A 14,832-nucleotide genomic window follows, 5' to 3' on the forward strand; every position below is an offset into this window, starting at 1 on the left:
GTTTTTGGTCGTTGGTATATGGATTAGATATAAAGGATGTGTAATTTTGTTTACATGTAAATAAGTCATGAATGATTACTAATATTTTTGTAATTTTATGAGATATTTCATGCTAGTTGCCAAATGATGGTTCCCACATGTTTTAGGTGACTCACATGGGCTACTAAGAGCTGATCATTGGAGTGTATATACCAATAGTACATACATCTAAAAGCTATGTATTGTACGAGTACGAATACGGGTGCATACGAGTAGAATTGTTGATGAAACTGAACGAGGATGTAATTGTAAGCATTTTTGTTAAGTAGAAGTATTTTGATAAGTGTCTTGAAGACTTTCAAAAGTGTCTGAATACATATTAAAACACTACATGTATATACATTTTAACTGAGTCGTTAAGTCATCGTTAGTCGTTACATGTAAATGTTGTTTTGAAACCTTTAGGTTAACGATCTTGTTAAATGTTGTTAACCCATTGTTTATTATATCTAAAGAGATGTTAAATTATTACATTATCATGATATCATGATATATTAATTTATCTTAGTATGATATATATACAGTTAAATGTTGTTACAACGATAATCGTTACATATATGTCTCGTTTCGAAATCATTAAGTTAGTAGTCTTGTTTTTACATATGTAGTTCATTATTAATACACTTAATGACATGTTTACTTATCATTTATCATGATTAAACATAGTGTATCAATATCTTAATATGATTCATATGTATTTAGTAAGACGTTGTTATAACGATAATCGTTTTATATATCGTTTCGAGTTTCTTAATTCAATAAACTCAATTTTATGTATATAACTCATTGTTAAAATACCTAATGAGATACTTACTTATCATAATATCATGTTAACTATATATATAATCATATATATGTCATCATATAGTTTTTACAAGTCTTAACGTTCGTGAATCACCGATCAACTTGGGTGGTCAATTGTCTATATGAAACCTATTTCAATTAATCAAGTCTTAACAAGTTTGATTGCTTAACATGTTGGAAACACTTAATCATGTAAATAACAATTTCATTTAATATATATAAACATGAAAAAGTTCGGGTCACTACAGAAGAACAGTAACAGCAGCTGTTTAAACGGGTTTCAACTCAAAATGTACAACATAAACATCAATTCATACAGTAAGTTATCACATAACATCATATATTCACTATATGAAAAGCCTACATCATAAACTCAATCAATAACGACACTAAACGAGTACAAAACAAGACATACACTTAAAAACCCCTACTTCTGACCAAAATACAGTTTGATCTAGCTTCTTAAAACCTTATCATTGGATAATAAACTTCAATAAGATTCCAACGATAGTTTATTTATCAAAAACGGAGTTACGGTTTGAAAGTTACGGCCTTTTAAAGTTTAACAAAAACTGACCAGTACTCACTTGCGCGGGCGAGACCTCACTCGTGCGAGTGAGTCCTCAACCGCGTGGTTGAGCCTCAAACGCGTGGTCGCTCGTACGAGTGACCTGTCAGAAGTGTGGAAGCTGTTAGAACATTCCAGCTCGCTGATTTTTGCCAATTTGGCCCAAAAACTCGATTTTTGCAAGATCTAACACCAAACCACTTCCAAAACATCATATAAACTATATAAAACATATTTCTAACAACAATTGAGCATAACAAACACTTAAGATCAAGAATCAAGCACCAAATTCATAATTTTACTCAAGAACATAAAAACTCATTTAACCAAGGATTAAAGCAATGATTCAAGCAAGCAAACATGGTTAGATGATCACAAGGATGCTAGAAATTAGTCCCTCAAGCTTTTTAATCAAATCTATAACTTGAATCAATTAGGGTTTTGTGATGAAGGAAGTTAGGTATGGGCTTCTTAACAAATTTGGAAAAAATGGACAAGAATTGTCTAGACCATGGCTATATGTGGGTTTAAAACCCATACCCCATATCACACAGGTATTTATCAGTTAACTGAATTCTTTCGTATGTCATTTGGTGACCCAAACGAAGTCCAATTTAAATAAACAAACCTGTTCTGTGACCCTTGTCACAAACTGGTCCTATCCACAATATTAAATAATAATAAATATAAAATTAAAATAAAGGCATATAATAACACCACACAACCTGGGGGCAAAATAGTAATCTAACAGCTAGGCCCGCTTTGAGGGTGTTACAAATCTATCCCCCTCAAAGAGATTCCATCCTCGAAATCTGCTAAGTCATAGCCAACAATCAACTGTTTAACAAGGGCCGTGCACGTCATCTTTTATCCTAGCGCTAAGATAAGAGGATAACGATCAATCAATTCAACACTAGGTGCAATCAACATTCATTCAAATACAAGATAACCCAAAAGTATTTTATAGACCCATCCTCAACTTAATTGACTTCCACAAAAAGTTTCACGTCAAACTGTCACTACACCCCACTTTCTGAAGATACCAACGATTATACACTGTCAATTTCATTGAATCAGACTGATCCATCAAATTTCGAGGTTACCCATAAAGTAAATCCATCAAATCTCCCATTCAGTTTATTCTAAGTCATCTGTTTGTTGTCAACGTGTCACATGAAGACACAACTCAGTTAAGCCCATAATTCTACATCACTAAATCCATAAAGGTCATGGGTATTACAAACCACCACAACGGGCCATAACGTGACCTAAGTCAAAACATGTCCTATAGTCATACGCCTTACAATGCTCTGTCCATTCTCGTAGGTCAAAAGCTAACTTATCGATCTAAATCCAAACACACCATCTGCTAATCTACTACCCAAGGGTCAAGACCCGCTATGTGCCGATATGCAAACTTACTTACTTACAATACACGATATCCGAATCGTTCTTCAAATTCTATTTTAGAAAATAGTCTTTACCACGAGCTAAAGAAATTCAATGCTGACAACCTGCCGCTATCTAATGACTGAACAAGTATAATTTCGTCTGAATTCGAACTTGATTTATCATTAATCTTACAAAATACCACGATAATTCTATCTCATGTCTAGGTTTTACACACTAACTCTCTAGTCACTACTAATGACCCACTAGATGATATCTGTCAATCATGATTTGAGGTTATCCCTGAATACCTTCATCGAATTTCCTAAATCAACTCACTCTAAGACACTGAATAATGGCTATCATTTACCTTAGAATACACAAACTTAGCTAATATCATCACTACAACATAGCCAAATCAACTCGGATTACACTAAATTACTCAAACACCGTAATTTAATACCTGTTTCAATCCCGATATTCAAGAATTTCATTGAAATTCGCTTATCTGGTTCAATATTCACCCAATTATTCAACGACTGAATCATGATTCTCGTCAACTCAATCATAGTAGAAATGATTACTAACCCAATTTCAAATCAATTCAATCATTACATCACAAATCTTGAGTAAAGAATAATCGTCCACACATTCTGAAATTAATTATCCAAATATTAATTTCCTCAAGTAACATCAATACACATGCCCAACACTGCTACAGTTACATCAGAAAGATCTTCACTTGGTTAAAGTGCTACCAGAACACGCAATTAAATACCTAGTTCAAATTCGATATTTAAGGGTTTCGTCATAAATCACTTATCTAGGTTGATACTTACCCAAAATTCATCACTTAAAGCATGGTTTCATTCATATCACCATTAGAAGAAACACTTACAAAAGCAATATTAATCCAACATTAATCCTTCGAACATGGATTTCAAGTCAACGGTATTCACTAACACAAGCAACAAACATCCATCTAACAATTAAGTCTGTTAAATGACATTAATACACGTGTTGGACACCCCTAAAACTATCTCTGCATCATCTTAATTTTGCGTAGAACCTCATCAGAACTCAAAACTAAAGCTTATTCGATAATCAATAACCTAGGTCCAGACATTGTTCAACTAACATTACTATGTCAGAAAAGTCTACTCTCGGCCAACATTTCATCAAAAATCACATTCATCTTCAAACAACACCCGATCTAACACTCGTTACATCTCTTCCGACTCTCGAAACTACTGTATGATTTACTACAATGTATTTCCGGTGGCCAGACGTAATACATCATCCTAAATCATACTTTCATTTCGAGTATTTCGGAATAAGATCTTTATCGAGCTCATCAATACAACACAGTCTATCTTCTCAAGTCACTGGTAGTTATAAATCTCCACTATATCCCAAACCAATAGATTTTACAATCTAAGACTATCAAAACCGCAAAAGTCTTGAAAGAAAACACCTAACTCGGTTCTAGTTCGATCTTAATTCTACTAAGCCCTCTTTAGTAATCACATTAGTAACTCTGATCCAACATCTAATAAACTATACCTACTTACTTCGTCATATTTGCAAATACTATTATTGTCCGTCCTCGACCTTACATTCAAATCTTCAAAAGACAAAATATTCACAACGGTCACTATCGAACTACCAGATCAATGATTCTATTTTAACAGTAGTATGATCAATGTTCTAATCACGTCTCCCGACCTAGTCAAGATTCATCATAATTCAGCTTGAACTGAATTTCTATTCCCGTTAAGGTCTTCTCTACTTCCAAGAAAGTCACTAAACGAACGTCTCACATACTGACATATAATGAGTCATATCAATTCACAAAAAAAAATCAACAACTTCTCAGGACAACTCTACAGGTCCTACTTAGCTAGTCAAATCCTGCAACAGTACATCCAGGCTAGTAATAATCCTCACATAACAACAAAAAATAATTTTTCTATCTTCAGTCAAGACTACATGGAAAGCTCCTTTTAAACATACGTCTTAAAGGTCACCACCAACTCACATGAGTCTAAGGTAGGAAAAGCAAATCCTCAAGGTCTTACTACGATCACAAACATCTAAACTAAAAGTCAACATCATACATGACACGCAAATCATATACATACGACATTAACAAACAGGGTCTGGGTCCTTTTATTAGAAGACAAGAAAACTACTACTCTATCCCAATCCTTACGGGCCACTACGTGTGTCCTGTCAATCCATGGAAAGGAATTATATTTCACCTAAGTCCAACACAACTAGTCCCGTCATTTACTGGTTCAGTCACGGTCGACAAACATGAAATCTACACTTTACATAGTTACACAATAGGTTTCGGGACTTTCACCAATCATCAAGGGGTCACTACCCTAATCAGTCTCTATGGGTCACTACACGTGTCCCAACAGTCAATGGTAAAGATATGACTTCATATTCGTCTAGGTTAATACTACAAATTATTCACCTCAATTCTTTCAGTCTAGGCCAACAATAGTCTCACGTATAGTATAACAGGCCATATAACAACAATTCACAAAAGCATGACACAATATTTTAAAGGTCATGTCTATAAAGTCTTATAGAGTATGGCAGTCAGTCTAAGGGAATAAAATCCCGATAGTGGCAGGATAGCTCCGGACACAATCGTCGTAACTGTGTCCGTCAACTGTCATCTACTTCTATCTTACAAGTATAATCAATCAATCGCAACTTGAGACACTAATCGTCACAGATTATCATTACAACAAACACCAAATTCGACAAAGACAGGAACACAATCTACTAGTACAATAATAACAAATACAGCAATGTAACAAGAATGTACCTTTATGAACAAGAAGACATCTTCTGTATCTATCAACACCTCGATCGCACCCGCACCCTTAACCCTCATCAACTCTGCAACTGAATCCTCATCATTGAAGCCATGTCAACTAATACTCGTCAAGTCCTTCATCCAAATCGGCATCAAACGCATCCACCGAAGTTCTGTCAGTACTGAGGGTCAACGGGGTACCAGCAGGGTGGAATCGATCTTTATACCTCTCTTAACACAACATCTCACACACAAAAGCTTAGTAGATAATCTGTTAGTTTCCGCCAACTAACTCGTCAATACCTACTTCACTTAACCCACCCCCATGATATGTTTTACTCGACACACGGTTTGGGAACATGTCACTTCCGTGCACATGCTGCCAAACCTATGCTCTGGTACCAACTTGTAACACCCCTGATTTTTTTTTAAATACAGCGGAAGACCTGGTTATTATATATATATATATATATATATATATATATATATATATATATATATATATATATATATATATATATATATATATATATATATATATATATATATATATATATATATATATATATATATATATTATATAAAATCCACTTGATTATAATATACACGTTAATATTTAAAAGTCTGGGTGTTATTACAATAACTTTTAATATAAAGGACACGACATTAGAGTTTTCAGCTGTGTCAAACATATCTTCCAGCATCCCATCTTCACCCTGATAACTAGCATACGACAAATCCATAACCTGCAGGGAAGATGTGGGGGATTAGCACGAAGCTAAGTGAGTGCAACTAACTACAGGCATAGCATACAGAAGTGTTATACTAATCATGTCACAAAATCTAACATACAAACATCACCCAAGTGCCGTCTACAGAGACTCTGGCGGCTCGGCCAAACCATTAACCACCAGCTAATCGGACCGAGGCTTACCAGAAGTTCTTCCACCACAGTATGTATTTATATAATCCACACGCGACGGACGCGTCATTCACATATATATATATACCACGATTGTCTAGGCCACCACATGAGGAACCCAACCCGCAGGTTGATCTCTCCTACCGAGGCCACCACACAATAGGGATGCACTGGGCTCCAGCAGACAAGCATCAACCAACATGCAGTCATCACATCATTCTAACTAACTGTATCAGTAAGTATAACTTACAAGCATGACAATCATAATATAACATGCTACTCTATACTATATACTCCAGTTAGTCCCACTCACCGATACCGGCAGCACTCAGTAGTCTAATGTCCCCGAGTCTTCTCCTCGTCCATATCACCTGGTTACAAATACTGAATAAGTTAGTAATCGTATTCTAATACTAACTATATCACAATCACAGTATATATAAACTAACACTTAAGCACTTAACGATAAATCTGTCAACCGTACGAGTAACACTCTCACTCGTACGTTTGAGAACACTCAACCGTGCGGTTGACAACTTACTCGTACGTTTGGTCTATGACTGAACGCCCATCAATGAATCCAATGATCCGTACGGTTCACCACACGAGTGACAAGTGACTCGTACGAGTCACATCTCAATCGTACGTATTACCTTAACCAAAACAATAGTTCTCCATAACCACTCACTCGCACGATTCATAACACGGTTGACCCCCCAACCGTACGAGTGAAGCAGCAGCTGTTTAAACGGGTTTTAACTCAAAATGTACAACATAAACATCAATTCATACATTAAGTTATCACATAACATCATATATTCACTATATGATAAGCCTACATCATAAACTCAATCAATAACGACACTAAACGAGTACAAAACAAGACATACACTTAAAAACCTCTAATTCTGACCAAAATACAGTTTGATCTAGCTTCTTAAAACCTTATCATTGGATATTAAACTTCAATACGATTCCAACGATAGTTTATTCATCGAAAACGGAGTTACGGTTTGAAAGTTACAACCTTTTCAAGTTTACCAAAAACTGACCAGTACTCACTCGCGCGGACGAGACCTCACTCGTGCGAGTGAGTCCTCAACCGCGTGGTCACTCGTACGAGTGACCTGTCAGAAGTGTGGGAGCTGTTAGAACATTCCAGCTCGCTGATTTTTGCCATTTTGGCCCAAAAACTCGATTTTTGCAAGATCTAACACCAAAACTACTTCCAAAACATCGTATAAACTATATAAAACATATTTCTAACAACAATTGAGCATAACAAACACTTAAGATCAAGAATCAAGCACGAAATTCATAATTTTACTCAAGAACATAAAAACCCATTTAACCAAGGATTAAAGCAATGATTAAGCAAGCAAACATGGTTAGATGATCACAAGGATGCTAGAAATCAGTCCCTCAAGCTTCTTAATCAAATCTATAACTTGAATCAATTAGGGTTTTGTGATGAAGGAAGTTAGGTACGGGCTTCTTAACAAATTTGGGAAAAATGGACAAGAATTGTCCAGACCATGGCTATATGTGGGTTTAAAACCCATGCCCCATATCACACAGGTATTTATCAGTTAACTGAATTCTTTCGTATGTCATTTGGTGACCCAAACGAAGTCCAATTTAAATAAACAAACATGTTCTGTGACCCTTGTCACAAACTGGTCCTATCCACAACATTAAATAATAATAAATATAAAATTAAAATAAAGGCATATAATAACACCACACAAACTGGGGGTAAAATAGTAATCTAACAGCTAGGCCCGCTTCGAGGGTGTTACAAACTTGATCCAATATTATAATATATATTGGATATATTTTCAAAGAAAGGAGCTGTTGAAAAGAAAGTTGAAAGAAAAGTTGAAAGGAGCAGTTTAAAGAAAACCAATATAAAACACACATTATTGCTATTATCTTTTAAAAGTACGACTGCACAAATTCATATAACATCTCAAAGTTTTAATTTGATTATCTTTGGCAACAAGTTCTTGTTATGAAGTATTAATATATATAGTTGATTAATATAATCTGATTATATTAATCCGTTACTTGGGTTTGGACTAGCATCCATTGACGGTTGTTTGAAGTGTAGTGTGGACTATCCTAAGAGACGGTCATATTTTTGATCGTAGATTTCTCTCCTTCAATTAGTTTCTTCAAGAAAGGTATATCGTTTACTCACTTTGTGAATTACATATTTTGACAATTATTAGTGGTGTAACTGGATTTTTGGGATCGTTAATCATGTGCATGTTTTATTAAATTTAAATATATAAATATTTAATTTTGTAAATGGTTTATAAAATAATAATTAATTATTATTTTAACTATCCGCAACATTAATCTGATTTAAAAGTACACGTGATTTTCCAGATTTTAAACATGTTGATATGATGACACATAATATACATATGGAATATGCATGACGCAATTTCCATTTGACCACAATTTGTTTATCATTAACAGTAAATTTTATAGAGATGGTGGAAACAAATAACATACTCAACTGTTATTTGACAAATAAAAGTGTAATATAAGATACAAATAAAAAGTGAAAAACATCAAATTTTTGAACACTTGTATGCAGCTTTCTTAGCTGCATGCTTTTGTAGCTAAGATTTCCCTAATTTATTTTTATAGAATATATGTAATGTAATTTTTTATTTTATATGTTCCACTCAATTTACTTACAAAATTTTGTATCGTAAATTAATATACAACAATAACAAGAAAACCCAATATCACATGAGTGGTGTATCGTAAATTAATAACTTTTTTTTTTTGTTCTCGTCTCATTTATGACATGTGCAAATTATAAGTTTTCAACGTACATTTATAATTTCAAAGCAAGGCTAATGTAGTAATATATGTATATTAAAATTTCACAATCATATGATATAATAGTCCGATATAAAATTACTCCGTATTTCATTTCATTACACTATAATAAGAAGAGGGAACAATTAAAAAAAAAAAAAAAAGTAAATCCTGTAAACACAGCTTGTAGGGCAATTACGGAGTACCTTTTTTAAGGGTATATGTTAATGTTTTGACATAGTTGGTCCACCAAGACTTCATTGTTAAACCCTTTAAACTTACTTTTCGTGTTTCATAATTATGCTTATGAGGTTATGATGTACCCCGCCAAACTACGACCTATCTCCACTAAACTACTTTTATTTATTTTTTGTTATATTATACTCCGTATCATATATTATTATTATATTAATATATTACTAGTATATTAATATTAATTTATAATTTAACTTGAGATCATGTATTCATGTCTAAAACATTTATTTATCATAAAAGCTTTTGGCTAAACGGTATTCAGGGAGTATAGATTCTATGTAAGTCGGAATAATGCAGTGTTATCTTTTTAGAAAGAAAAAAAAAAAAAAAACAATCTTATTCTCATATCTTGACAATTGATGTCATATAGATCACGTTTCTATCCTGCTATCGTTTCAGCCAACAATTAAAATTACTTAACCATTGTTCTTATTTAAAAGTAACCTTGAAGACAAATATGTCCTGAGATATGATATTGATCAAACTCCAGATTAACATAACCCAAATATAATATAAAAATCATATTAATAAATTTTTAATCGTATTATATATGGCTAATAAAAGATGAAAATAATATTGTTCAATTGAACACAAGAAACAAACATATTATCTAAAGGTAGAAATGTAGTTACACTTTGATGATAACCATTGTCGGCCATGGTTTCACCACTTATATGTCTTGAAGAATTAATTCCTTAATCCCACTACCATGATGGTATAACTATTTTTATTTATTTATAATAACTCACCCATCACAATTAATACAAATTAATTTATCGCTTAAAATGATGAAAATACCATTTTAGCGATATTATAATGGTGTAAACAGTAAAACTAAGGGTTTAAATGATATAATTATAATTTCTAACAAATATATAAATAACGTTCAATTTCCCTAATTATTCGATGAAGAATGGGCTTTTTTTTTATTTCATTTGTATTGTTTCTTTCAATTGAACTTGTGTAATATATTGGTGGAAATAAAATATTGGGTTTAAAAAAAAAAAAAAAAAAGTAGTTCTTGTAACTTAAATTGAAACTCAAAACTTATTAAGCAGTTGTAATTAGTTTTTCCCCTCCTTTTTAGCTGCCTGTTATGGAAGGTAGTTATAAGAAAATCATTGCAGTTAAAAATAAATAAAAATAATGTCCAATTTCAACTTTTTGGAAAAGCTAATGACTCTATTAATAAATCAAGAAATCTTACATAAGTTGCAAACGCAAGATCGAAAAGGCAACCCAAGATTAGTCACCCTGTAAGAATTTTGTACACAAAACCAAGCTATAACATCGCAAATATATGTATAACTAAAAATTAGTATCCGATGTTTTTTGGATTCTTCTGCCATTCATCTAATCCGACCGAAATTTGAACCTCTTTTTGAAAGTCATATTGGTTTTGGGTTGCAACCTCTGCTTCCCAAAACCTTTCGGGTTTCTTGTTTATGTATCTTTTGGTTCGACCTAGTGTCTTAGCCAGGCTAACTCTCGTGTGTTGTTGTTGTTAATAGTAATAAAATACCGCACTTGCTTTTCAAAAAAAATATTGGTATGAATGGATTCTCATAATATTATGGTTACATGGACACCTCGATACCACTATCACACTATTCCCATTATACTTTAGATGGTATAACTAATTTGTACGGAGTAATATATATATATATATATATATATATATATATATATATATATATATATATATATATATATATATATATATATATATATATATATATAATACGGAGTAATACTTTTCAAAAAGATCTATCTATAAATCTATAATAATACTTTATTATTAGGAATATACATATACATAGAATGATTAAACTGCTAGTTTGTTTATTCGAACTATCACTTTTTTTTTTATCTTCGTACTTGTATTATCATCTCTTAGATGATAAAGTATAATGGGTATCATGTTAACAAGCATGAAGCTAGTTTTGTATTTGAACAATGAAAAACACAGTCGTTAATTGTTACTCCGTAAAAAGGAGTATAACTATTTGAATTTCTGTAAGACATTATCATTCATATTCATTCATATACAGTAGTAAAAAGAAAGTCGGGTTTGTATATAGATATAGTTTCGAGTTTAGTTGCTTAGATATAGTTATAGTATATAGTCTTTACATATCTCGTATATTTATTATCGGGTTTGTATTTAGCTAGGCTCTACCGGATCTTTATGTACGTTTTGTTGGTTTTAATAAAGTTTGGTTTTTCAAAAAAGAAAAAAAAGAAAAAAAGAAAGTCGGGGCTTATATACATTTAGTGGAAAGGAATCATGGGACAAATAGGCTTATAATTTATCAAGGCTAATTATTGGGCCTACTTCAAAATTCAAGATACAACAAAAAAACGGAAGAAAATGATGAGCCCATAACCATGTTGAAGATTTGTTAATCAACCATGATTTGATTTAATTTAATTTTAAGAGCTTCGGTTTCTTCATCGTTATATGAAGATCTAACTTTGTCTCAAAAAATTCCAAACTTGATAAAATGGTATTCGGTTTTTAGTAGCTTGTTATAGATGGGGAAAGATTTGGTCACGAGTTGCAAGCAGATCATGGATCAAGTTAATTTTTGAAACATGTAATTAAGTCCCAACCCTTTAGATAAACCTTTGTGTTGAGTTAACTCAACCCTTTTGTTAAAATATCAGCAAGTTGATTTAAGGAATCAACTTTTTGCAGTTTTATTTAAACCAGAAGCAACTTTTTTCCTTATAAAATGATAGTCAATTTCAGAACGTTTGTTCTTTCATGAAGAACATGATGAATTGCAATTTGAAGAGCAGAACTGTTATAACAAAATAAATTAATAGGTAAGCTGACATTCATATTAAAATTAAGTAACAAATATTTCAGCCAAACAATTTCACAAGCAGTGGTTGTCATGACCCTATATTCAGCTTCAGCTGAGAACCTGGATATAGTAGCTTGTTTTTTTTTTTTAATTTTTTTTTTATTTCAAGCTACAAGAGATCCACAAAAAATACCAACCAGTAACAGATTTCCTGTTCAGTTTACATTTACCCCAATCAAAGTCACTGTATGCATGCAAAAAAAAGTTATTGCATTTCATCATTTGAATCCATTTATCAGGAGCATCCTTAAGGTATCTAAGAACCCTGAGTGCAAGTTCAAAATGAGATTGCAAAGGAGCATGCATATATTGACTAAGCACATGAACAAAAAAAGCAATATCAAGTCTTATATGAGATAAATAGATTAATCTTCCAACAACTTTTTGATACTCATTAATAATGACAATTAACTTGTCTTTGTCACTTGGAATACAAGCCAGCCACAAATTTTGTTCAATAGGAGTAGAGGCATGTTTACAACCAAGTAAGTCATAATCATTAAGTAACTTCAAACAGTATTTCCTTTGAGACGTGCAAATTCCATCCTCATTTTCTAAAATTTCAATACCAAGAAAGTATTTTAATTTCCCTAAGTTCTTGATCCTGAATTTGGATTTCAAAAAACTTTTAAACTGATTTATCTCATCAGCATTATTCCCAGTAATAACAATATCATCTACATACACATATCGGTTGAAACTTGAAAGCTTAATTAGGTCAAAATTAAGCTAATGGCTACTTTTGGTGTCTAGTGGCATTATGGGCGGGTCTTGTGTTTATGTGTGATGTGATTAGCTAAATAGAAATATTTAGCTAATTAATTGTGATTAATGTAATAGCTGAATTACATTGTCGTCGTGCGAGATTCGGTGATTACATCGCTAGAAGATACAAGGTGAGTGTAATTGTTGTATGCATGTAGGTATGGGTCGGTTTATGGGCTATGTGTTAGACCACCTGAATAGTGGGCTATGTGTTAGATCACATGGTGTGTGGGTTATGTGTTAGACCACATGGTAAGTGGTCTATGTGTTAGACCACTAGAGTGGGCTATGTGTTTAACCACTTGACGTCATGAGGCTATGCTATAGTCACTGAATGATGTTTGGGCGCCCTCCTGGTGATATGACATTCATAATCGTTATGAATGAGTTAGTATTCGAGTGATGATGTTAGCATGCTAGTTGGTACAATTTGATACTTGTTATATGTATGGTGCATTGCTGTTTGTGTTTATTTACATATACCTATTACATTCACTAAGCTTTAGCTTATTCGTTTATTGTTGTTCTTTTTTATAGATTCGGGTGCGGGAAAAGGTAAAAGTAAGCTCGGCGATTTGCTTTCATGATGAAGAACGCTTTAGGGGATTAGGAAGGCTTACGCGTTAGATGTAGCCTTATATGGGTAGTTAGTCCCTGATGTCATGCTCGTACCATTTTGATTTGTGTTAAAAGTAATTTGGGTCAAAATTACTCATTTGGTTTTGTAATGGGTCGTTAATGGCCCGTGAGGCATTCTTAACTTGGTAACTTGCTTATATACCTATTTTGATGTATGTTGAATATTAAAACAGGTTTTGGTTGAAATGAATGTCTTCGAGTATAAATTGTATGATTTGGAAATGAGTCAAAATGTCACACCCCCAAATAGGGCCTGGGGTATTTGTGACTAATTATATCAAATCACAGTTGTATAAACGAGAACGACTCTATATGAGAAGTTTTATTGAGTTTTGCAGCGGAAGATAAATAGATTACATTGTGTTTAGTGTATTAAATGTCTTTAATTGATATGATATGTAATGAAGACTCCAAGCATAGCAAGCAATCATCATCAAAGCAGCAGATATACAGCGGAAGCAATATTTAAGTACCTGAGAATAAATATGCTTTAAAAAGTCAACACAAGGTTGAGTGAGTTCATAGGTTTGTCATAAATAATGATTTCAGTAATAGATCACAAGATTTAATAAAAGACGATATATCATGTATATCAAAAGTATGCCATGAGCGTATAATATCAAAACTAAACGATTTTACCCCGAGACAATACATATGTAATTGTCGAGATCATTATTATACCACCAATTGACCTGAGGTCAACAGTGCGGGACGTTACTCCCAATAGCGCTATTTATAATAATTCCGTTTGCCTCTTCATTATCTAGCAATTAATGATATTACAAAGCAGGGTTTTGCATGTTTCATATGAACACAATAACATGTTACATATCAACACAATAAAAGTACTCATGTTGGTCGCATAATAGTTTGCACTTTTGTCTATCCGTTATAAAAATATTGCATTTATTCT

Source organism: Rutidosis leptorrhynchoides, chromosome 3 (genome assembly GCF_046630445.1).
Source record: "Rutidosis leptorrhynchoides isolate AG116_Rl617_1_P2 chromosome 3, CSIRO_AGI_Rlap_v1, whole genome shotgun sequence".
In the NCBI taxonomy this organism is placed as follows: domain Eukaryota; kingdom Viridiplantae; phylum Streptophyta; class Magnoliopsida; order Asterales; family Asteraceae; genus Rutidosis; species Rutidosis leptorrhynchoides.